We start from the raw sequence: 10,000 nt of genomic DNA, 5'->3' as shown, positions 1-10,000 counted from the left end.
AAAAAAGGGTTCGAGAAGTGAGTAGCAAATGTTTTTTGATAATCATAGATATACTGTGGAAGGAGCATCCACTCTCCGGTCGGACGGCCATCATGGCTTAAAAAATAGGGAAGTATTATGGGTTATGGGGAAGAGACATAAACGTGAATATATATATATATATATATATATATATATATATATATAATCTTGATAGCGCAATGGGCTAAGTCGCTGGTCACTTCTTATGTCTCAGCTGGGTTCGAGTCCTTAGCTTGGCCACGTATCAGTTTCCGTATATATGCTACTTCGAGCTCCTCGTCGGGCTCGACTGTGATGGTATGGAATTAAAGTGAATTAATGTGAAAAGATGAAAATCTGTTCACTGGGGACCATTCAGTGTATGTAATATATATATGCATGCATATGAAAATATATAGTATATATGATCATATGATATAGTATAGTTTATTATAATGTGATGTAATATGGTACAATATATAATGTGTCGTATAATGTGACATAATGATATATGGTATAATATAATATAATGTAATATATGAAACCCTTTTCATGATCAAATGCGCACATTAATTACAAACGCATTTACAACTACTTTGAAATTCTAACTGGTGAAATTGTGATTTCCAAATAAAGAATTGATCATCGAAGCTTCGGGGGGAATGTGAATGAGGTTACGAATTCGAAGCCCAGATATCTACCATTGCAGGCGTTTTGGTGACTGCTGTTGGGAAAAAAAAAAAAAAAATGGACGGCCATGAAAAAGTGGTCTTCCGCATGCACTAGTTTCCTCCCTGTTTCCTTCCTCTCTCCATCCTCTCCCATCTTCGTTTGCTCTTTTCGTCCTCTCTTTATTCTCCTACTCTTGGTCCCTCCGACAACCAACCCAAACGAAATGCAACAACACTACAACCACATCCCCGTACAAAGATAGACATACGCACACACAAACATTTACACGCGCGCCCACACACACACACGCGCGCGCACGCACACACACACACACACACACACACACACACACACACACACACACACACACACACACACACACACACACACACACACACACACACACGGGAAGGGCTATGTACTGAAAGGTTTAATGAAATTGTACTGCCTAATGAATTTATGATTAGAGTTGGCCTTGTAGACCTAAAGAAATTTCTAGGTTCGTCTTAAACATTGAAGTGGCAAAATAAAACCAAAAATTTGAATTTCAAAAAGACACGAAAATCGATTTCTAAATATAATGAACATAATAATGGAGGAGACAGTAATAGACCATAAGGCCTACACTAGGCAGTTACATGTCTCTTATCACCTGTCTTCCCCATCCATAAGGTTACCTAATCTTCTCTTAAAGGAACCATTTATTTCAGCGCTCACTATATAGTTACTAAGTCTGTTCCTTTCTTTGATAACTCTGTTGGTAAACCAGTTCTTGCCTCTTTCCTTCTTAAAACATATATTTGCCCATGAGGTGAAGTTGAAACTGTCCAGAAATAGATTCAATTTGGAAGTAGGTAGAAACAACTTTGCCAACCGTGTAGTTAATGAATGGAATAAACTTCCTGCACAGGTAGTGCAATGTAGTTCAGTTCGAAGCTTTAAAAATCGTTTAGATAAACACCTAAGCAAGATGCTGTAATGATTATAATTTATTTTATATTATTTGTTTTTGTTTTGTTATCATTTGTCTGTCTGATTTTCATTTATCATTAGTTATATGTTAATTTATTATTATTTACTATTTACCTGTTTGTTTATTATTTAACTATACCTATGCATTTATTTATGTATTTTATTTGTTATTTACATTATTATAGTTTTTATTTATTATTTTATTATTATTATGATTTTTTCGCATCCGACCTAGATATGGACCAAAAGGTCTCCTGAAGGCATGCTCCTCCTTTGTAATCCTTTGTAGATAGAATGAAGTTTGTTTTGCCTTTGTAAATGAAGTGGAAGTGGGTAGAAGTGGAAGGATGGAGATGTGAATTGATTGCGATATTTTTTTTCCGATGTTTTATGTTCTAGTAAAATAGAACAAAGACAGTTCAGAGCAGTACATAAATCGGTGTTAACTATGTAAATATTTGAAAACATTATTCTATATTGTGGCCACTGGTTTAGTGTATAAGATAAATAGAATATCTTTGAGCATTTCTTAACAATTTCCTCCCGATGAAAGTTAGTGTTTTCCTCTGCATTCGGACTTTGTGGCCATTGATTTTATGAATAAGATAAATCTTTGAGCATTTTCTAACATTATCTGTAGTTGAATTCTAGTGTTTTCCTCTGGATTCAGGCTTATGGCTTGATATGAAGAGTAACCTTGAATGGTTCCGTTCTTTTGATGCTTCTTGTTTCGATAAACAAAACATGACGTCACAGAATCGCCATAAAGAAAACGGGAACTATTGGAACCTGAGAACGACCTAAGGGTGATCTTAGGTCAGAAGAAGAATCAGGTCAAAACGGATTAGGGAAATTGTGGGCAAACTAAGGTAAGAGGTCAGCCGCGTCAATAGCCAATGCCGGGGAGTGACAACGGGCTTCTGAAGAAAATGAAAACAGAGAAAGAAGTGTGTTGCGAAGGGACTTAAAAGGGGAGAGGACAAAGATATGAGATGAAATGGGGAAGGCGGAGGAGGCGGAGCATCCCGACAGGAGACCTTTTGGTCCATATTTAGGTCGGGAAGGTATGAGGGATATAAAAATGGATGGAAAAGAGGAGATAGAAGAGGATGAGGATGGAGTGAGAGGGAGGGAGGGAGAGCGTAAAGTAAGAAATATGGGAAAATACAATAAGTGGTACGTATGAATATGGAATAATAAAGCAAAATATTAAACTGCTGTGGAAGTATTACAGAAAAAAATTGGTAGTATGTGCCAATAGATGAGATATGTCAGTACGGGTTAACCCATTCAACTCCGATGACAAGATGTCTTGTCATTTGGTCAAATAAAACAAAAAATCATAAAACACCAAAATGTTTGATCAAACACCAGAAAAATATGACGTCATCAGTCCTCCTCGAGGAGGACTGATGACGTCATATTTTTCTGGTGCTGTTTGATCATCAAACATTTTGTTGTTTTATTATGATTTTTTGTTTTATTTGACCAAATGACAAGACATCTTGTCATCGGAGTTGAATGGGTTAAGGAGCGAGATGCTAAAAAAAGAAATATAAAAAAAAAATGAAAAATAATAATGATAAATAATAAAAGAGAAGTCTGTAGCCATATCCAAAGACACAACTGGAAATGAAAATATGTCTATAATTGAAAGCGAGGCTTTGAGGAAAGTGTATGGATCAGGCGCGAGAGAAGGGGCCAAGATGAAAGTGAACATATCAGGACAAAGTGAAAAGGAAAGGAAAAGGGGACTAGGGAGAGGGGAATAGATAAAGGAGGAGAGGAAGGGAAAGGAGGGGAGGAAGGTAGGGGAAGGGAGGTGGAGAAGGGGGGTAAAGTTGAGGTAAGGGGTGAAGGTAGAGGAAAAAAGAGGAGAGTAAAAGAGGGAAGGGGAGGAGAGAGGAGGGGAGACTAAAGAAGGCTAGGGTAGAGTAGGGAGAGAGGAGGAGAGAGCAGAATAAGGGAAAGGAGAGTAGAGAGTGAGATAGGGGAGAGATGATGACAGGGAAAATAGGGAAGAAGAGTGAAGGGAGAGGAGGGGGGGAGGGGAGGGAAAATGATTTAATGGGAAAGGAGGAGAGGGGAAAGGTTGGGGGAGGAAAAGAGAGGGGAGAGGATGGGTCAAACGAGGTTGCCAACCAACACAGCTTGCGGTGACGTCAAAGGCTCTCACGATGAAGAGAAAGGGAGGAAGAGTGAGAAGAGTGAGATAGAAAGAGAGGCGAAGGTTGGGGATGGAGAGTCGTGAGGGGAAATGGTGAAGAGAGGACGTGGAAGAATTATATTGGTGGGGAGATGAGGAGAGAAAATGGGGGAAAGAATGGGAGGGAAGAGAAATTGAGAAAATTGAGGTTTTGAGTGGGAGTTGAGAGATAGTGTAATTGAGAGTAGAATTGGAGTTAGCGTGCAGACCGAAAAAAAAGAAGAACAATGGAAAATGAAAATATAGAAAATAGAAATAAAGATTATATGAAATAACGAAAAATAAAAGTAAAATTAAATTGAATAAAGTAGAAGAGAATAAAATAAGAACAGTCAGAGACACAGGACACACACACACACACACACACACACACACACACACACACACACACACACACACACACACACACACACACACACACACACACACACACACACACACACACACACACACTCATTCACTTGCACTCACTGATGTAACAGCCGGTGCACCCAATTATATGGAAATATACAAAGGTTGTGTTATTTGTGTAACCTGGGTCAGCCAACCCGCTGTAAATTCTTTAGGTCATCGAAATTCTCAACCACCCACCGCTCGGAGCTGTCATTACGTAGAGGCTTTCCGCCGGAGAACTAACGGTGGTATTCTTCAAAAAAAAAAAAAAATCGTTCCTTATATAAATCATGTGTAAATCCTTGGAAGGGAAAGATTTATGTAAGGAAAGATTTTTTTTTAAGAATACCATCGCAAGATTCTTGTGGTGGTATTCCTAAAAAAAAAAATCTTACCTTATATACATTATATAAATCCTTGGAAGTGAAAGATTTATACAAGGAATTTTTTTTTTTTTTTTTTTTTAAGAATACCACTGTAAGACTTACGTCGGTATTCTTAAAAAAAATCTTTCCTTGTATAAATCTTTCACTTCCAAGGATTTATATAAGGTTCATATATATATGTATATATGTATATATACATATATATATATATTTTTTTTTTTCCAAGAATACTACCGTAAGATCATCACGCACGGGCCGAGGTCACGGCTCGATCCCGGGAATATATATTATGTGGTGGTCGTTTTTACGTTCAAGTTATCAGGGCTCAAGTAATGTAGATGCTGACAGTGCCAAGTGAGTTTGAGTAGCTTTACTCACGCAGGGATAAACTTCCTCATTCACATTCGTTCATTCACTTGGTTACTAATTCACTCACTCACGCCCTCACTAAATCACTCATAATTATTCACGCTAACTCATAACTCACACACACTCCATCACCCACTCAAATCACAATAATTCAAGCTAACGCATGGTTACATTCACGCACTCTCACACTTGTTTTTATTCATATTCACTCATACTCACACTCAATTCTCTCGTCTCACTTGGTCTCACGCGCACGCTCGCGCGCGGACGTTACACAAATGACGCGTACGCTCGCGCGCGGACGTTGCACAAATGACGCGCACATAAAGAATAGCTGCATTTATGTATATAATTGTTTATACAATAGTGTTCATATTCAGGCACACATTGATTTCAAATCGCGAGTAATCGATGTCTGTAGGCGATGGCATTCGCACACAGCCCAGCAATCATTCAATACTTGTGCAAATGTTGGTAAATGTATGTAAATAGATACAGATGTTTATACGTACATGGGTGCAGATGAACACATTTGCCCGTATTGGCAGGCATAAGCAAATTAGGATGAGAGAGGAGTTGCGAGTGTAAACTAATACGCAGCTAATGACGTTGGGGCACATACGGTTACACACACACACACACACACACACACACACACACACACACACACACACACACACACACACACACACACACACACACACACACACACACACACACACACACACACACAAAACTCGTGGCGCAGTTGGTAGAGTTCCCGGCTGCCACTACGTCGTTCCGGGTTCGAATCCTGCCCAGGGTTGAAATAATTTCAGTATCGTTGCGCTGCGGGTCGTTACTCTAACTCTCGTGGGCGGGGAGTTTGGGGTTTGTGTGCGTGTAAGGTCACAGCATTGCACCTCTTGCAAACTTCATTTGAAGGCAAAGCTTAGATGTAATTGCAAATTTTACATTAATTTCCAGAAGACGTAGTTTGTTTGCAAACCAGACAAGAGTTGTTCTACAAGAATGACATCTTATATGGAATTAAAGCTTCATTGTAAACCTTTATCTAGACGGTGTACCACCGGCAAGCAACGCTCTCTTATGTATTCACTTTGTACGTAATGTTCCGTTCACCTGTAGTGGGTTGACGAACCTTGAGACACATCTTTCTGGGAAAACTGGACAATTTTATTCAGATCAGGAGATAGACCTATAATGAAAGACCCAGAGAATGCGTTGGTCTTCATCCTCATCAGATAAAAACAAATAATCATGCGACGTGATGTAGTCACCCTATTCAGTAACTCCTCCCTGTTTTCAAAACGCTTCATTCGGGAACATTAACAGTAATTGTTTTTGAGCGAACCTTTATGAAGATAATGATATCATTTGATGTCAGGACTGTACGAAGCTCCCCAGCTACATGGGCTACATTTAGTGTTGATATGGGTAATAGTCATTATATATTTGTTAATATTCATTGCTATAAACGTTTTGTTTGTCCAAGGTTATGGCAAGGTTATATTTATGACATACTTATTAATTCTCATTCCTTTATTCATTAAATTGAAACTGAACGATAATCATTATTGAATGGCGCATGTAGTTGATAAAGAAAGGGAAAGGAAGCTAATCATACAATAATTAAAGTAAGAAAAGCAGAAAGGACAATAAGGAAGGGATGAAAATGTCAGAACAAAATGTATATGGTTCCATCTTTTGTCATTGCTTGTCATATCGAGTGTTGATATTGTGATAGTAATAAACATTTTTGTACAAGTTGTGTACGTTTGTGTCAATACAAACGCAAATGTATACATTTTTGTAAGTATTTTTTGTATATACACTATTTTGTATGTTAGTTATGCTTGTATATTAACAGAAGTCCAGATCCGCAAAAATATATTGTATGCACAGTATTTTGTATGTTAGTTATGCCTGTATATTAACGGAAGTCCAGATCCACAAAAAAAATGTATGTACAGTATTTTGTATGTTAGTTATGCCTGTACATTAATGGAAGTCCAGATCCGCAAAAGAAAAAAAAAAAAAAAATTTTGTACAGTATTTTGTATGTTAGTTATGCTTGTATATTAACGGAAGTCCATATCCGCAAAAAAAAATATTGTATGTACAGTATTTTGTATGTTAGTTATGCCTGTACATTAACGGAGTCCAGATCCGGAAAAAAAAAATGCATGTACAGTATTTTGTATGTTAGTTATGCCTGTACATTAATGGAAGTCCACATCCGCAAAAAAAATTGGTATTAACAGTATTTTGTATGTTAGTTATGCCTGTACATTAACGGAAGTCCAGATCCGCAAAGAAGTAAAACTGTCTTGCAGAAAATGGGATATAAATGTCAGTGGATTCGCAGGCATTAATATTGGGGTGATAAAAGTTAGAGGAGTAGCTCTCCAGGATCATTGCCAGGTGCATTAGCGGCGTACGCAAAAACGCCGTCGAAAGAATCAACGTTGCAAATAGAACCAGTCACAAATTGGATAAGTCAGTCGTAAGCAGACTGTTCCTAAGTGATTATTATTGGCGAATGAATGTCTGCGTTATACCGTGAGTTTTTAATTGTGGATATGAAGCTAAATGTACCAATAATTGTTTGGGTATGAATCGAGTCTTTTACGGTAGAAATCCAGCTCTCTGAAGAAAGGTTCTCCAACATTAACGTTGAATGCCAGTGTTATGCGAATGAAACATCCCAGTAATGTGAGAGACTTGAGTAAACACACGTTGATATATATACCATTAGGTAAGCTGAGATGGTGAGATGAATTCTCAAGAAAATGAGGACAGATGACTGTAACAAATTATGGGGGAGGGAAGTCATCAGTCGGGTCGCGTTTTCCGTTAGCTTAAACCAGAGACCTCCGTCTTCTTATCTCATACATCCCTCCCTAATGTAGTGCTGTTTCCCAACATCGCGGATACGAGGTCAGTACTGAATAGAACCTTCTGGCATCCTCTAACGACTAGTCGCTATCAATGTGTGGCCCCTCTTGGAAGCTGCTATTGTTCCGAGATCCTCTTATGTTCTGTTTGGAGTCGCAAGATGGCCAGTTACCGTGTGTAGCCGCGAGGAGGCACAAAAGGAGTTTTGACAATGGAGAGGCTCTGTGCTGTTATGTAACGATTGAAGCACCTGAACTCCGTGGGCGGGAACCATCTTTGCCTAGTGAGGTTAAGATGGAGGTCTGTAACTTTGGAATGTTCAAGGTACAGGTTGCCTATTTACTTTCTTAAACATGATGGCATACCTTGCGACTATTGTGAGGCAGAGGGAATGTTCCCGCACCTGAATGAAATCGTAAGACAGCAGTCAGAAAAATATAGAAGACTTCTCACTATTTTCGAATTAGTCGAGGCAGACTCAAGAGGTGATGGGAAGGTTTCTTCAGCTGAATGAAATCAACGAGCGGTAAGCAGAAAAATGATATGAAGGATCCTCCACAGTTTACGTAGTAAGGTCATAACCCTGGGCATTTAGGACTTGGGATGAGTCGAGAGTTTGATTCGGGTTTCTAGTATAACATTCCGTTCTCGAAGGTTGTAACGAGAACGTTACACTGGCAAGGTTTACACAACCACAGGAAATGCCGGCAGTGGTCTTCACGGGTCCTTAAAGCCTCCATGATTGATTGGTGCTCGGGTACCACAAGGACATGCAACGATTGATCTCCTCACATAAGAGGATTGACGTGACCTGGTAGCAGTCTCGGCGATTGATTTGACTGAAGCATTCACAGAGAAAGCTGGGGTTCTTGAAGGTAGGGAAAGAAAGGTGAAGAGGAGGAGGAGGAGGAGGAGGAGGAAAGTTGATGGTGATGTCGTCAACCTGGTTCTTCGACGTTAGTTATTAGAACTATTCAAACTACAGTTTGAAGATGTCAGGAATTCGGACAAACCAGGATTTAACTGATTAAAAGTACACAAGGGAAGCACATATTATTATATGTTTTTTTTTTCTTCTTTTTTTGTGATGTTGCAAGATGTTTTTCTTATTATTTTGCCCAGCGTGTGTTTCAATGTAGCATACTGCAGCTTTAGATTTAGGTATTACAAGAACAGGAATACACATGGTGGACAAAGAACGATGACATACGTTCATATTGTTGGGCAAGTAGGTGAATACTTACTTGGAGCACGTGGCCTAAAAAGAAGAAATTCAGGCAGCCGTTCTTCGGGAGATTGCTATGCAGAGTCTACGAATGTATTACGGAAGAAACTACCTTAATCTAGCAGAGCTCTTTGCCCTTCTTCAGAAGAAGAGGCTTTGCCTTAAGCGAGGACGGGAGTAGGCGAAAGTTGTGTTCTCCAATCTTTTTTTTTTTTCAGTTGCGACCCATATTTTTCATTCTACTTCAGATCTGGGACCCAGCGACTCACCGAAAAAAATTAAGAATTTTGAAACTAAAGTAATGGTATGCTCACTTCCCTTTAGACTTGTGACACACAACTTGAGGAAGGCCAAGTTGGAAGCTATAATACCTGACAAGGCGTTCGAGTATTGTAAGATGTCTACAAGCTGTTTTAACATATTGTCCAACTCAACTAAACATTCTTTAAAGGACAGTGATGCACAAGATTACGAAAATCAACAGTGTTGCATCATAACTTAAGCACTGTGGTGTGTGTGTGTGTGTGTGTGTGTGTGTGTGTGTGTGTGTGTGTGTGTGTGTGTGTGTGTGTGTTTGTGTATACGTGTGTGTGTGTGTGTGTGTGTATGTGTATACGTGTTTGTGTGCGTGTGTGTGTGTGTGTGCGTGTATGTGTGTGCGTGTGTGCGTTTGTGTGTGTGTGTGTGTGTGCGTTTGTGTGTGTGTGTGTGTGTGTGTATTCACCTCGGATCTGCTGCAGTCTCTGTCGAGACAGCCAGACACCACCCTACGGCAGTGAGCTCAGAGCTCATTATTTGCCGATCTCTGGGTAGGTCTGAGACCACTCACACACCACACACACCGGGAGAGCAAGGTCACAGCTCCTTGACTAACGTCCC

This window comes from Oratosquilla oratoria, chromosome 2 (assembly GCF_046742065.1).
Source record: "Oratosquilla oratoria isolate Oo_2021 chromosome 2, ASM4674206v1, whole genome shotgun sequence".
Classification (NCBI taxonomy): Eukaryota; Metazoa; Arthropoda; class Malacostraca; order Stomatopoda; family Squillidae; genus Oratosquilla; species Oratosquilla oratoria.
The sequence above is the reverse complement of the archived record's forward strand: the minus strand, read 5'-3'. Positions refer to the sequence as shown.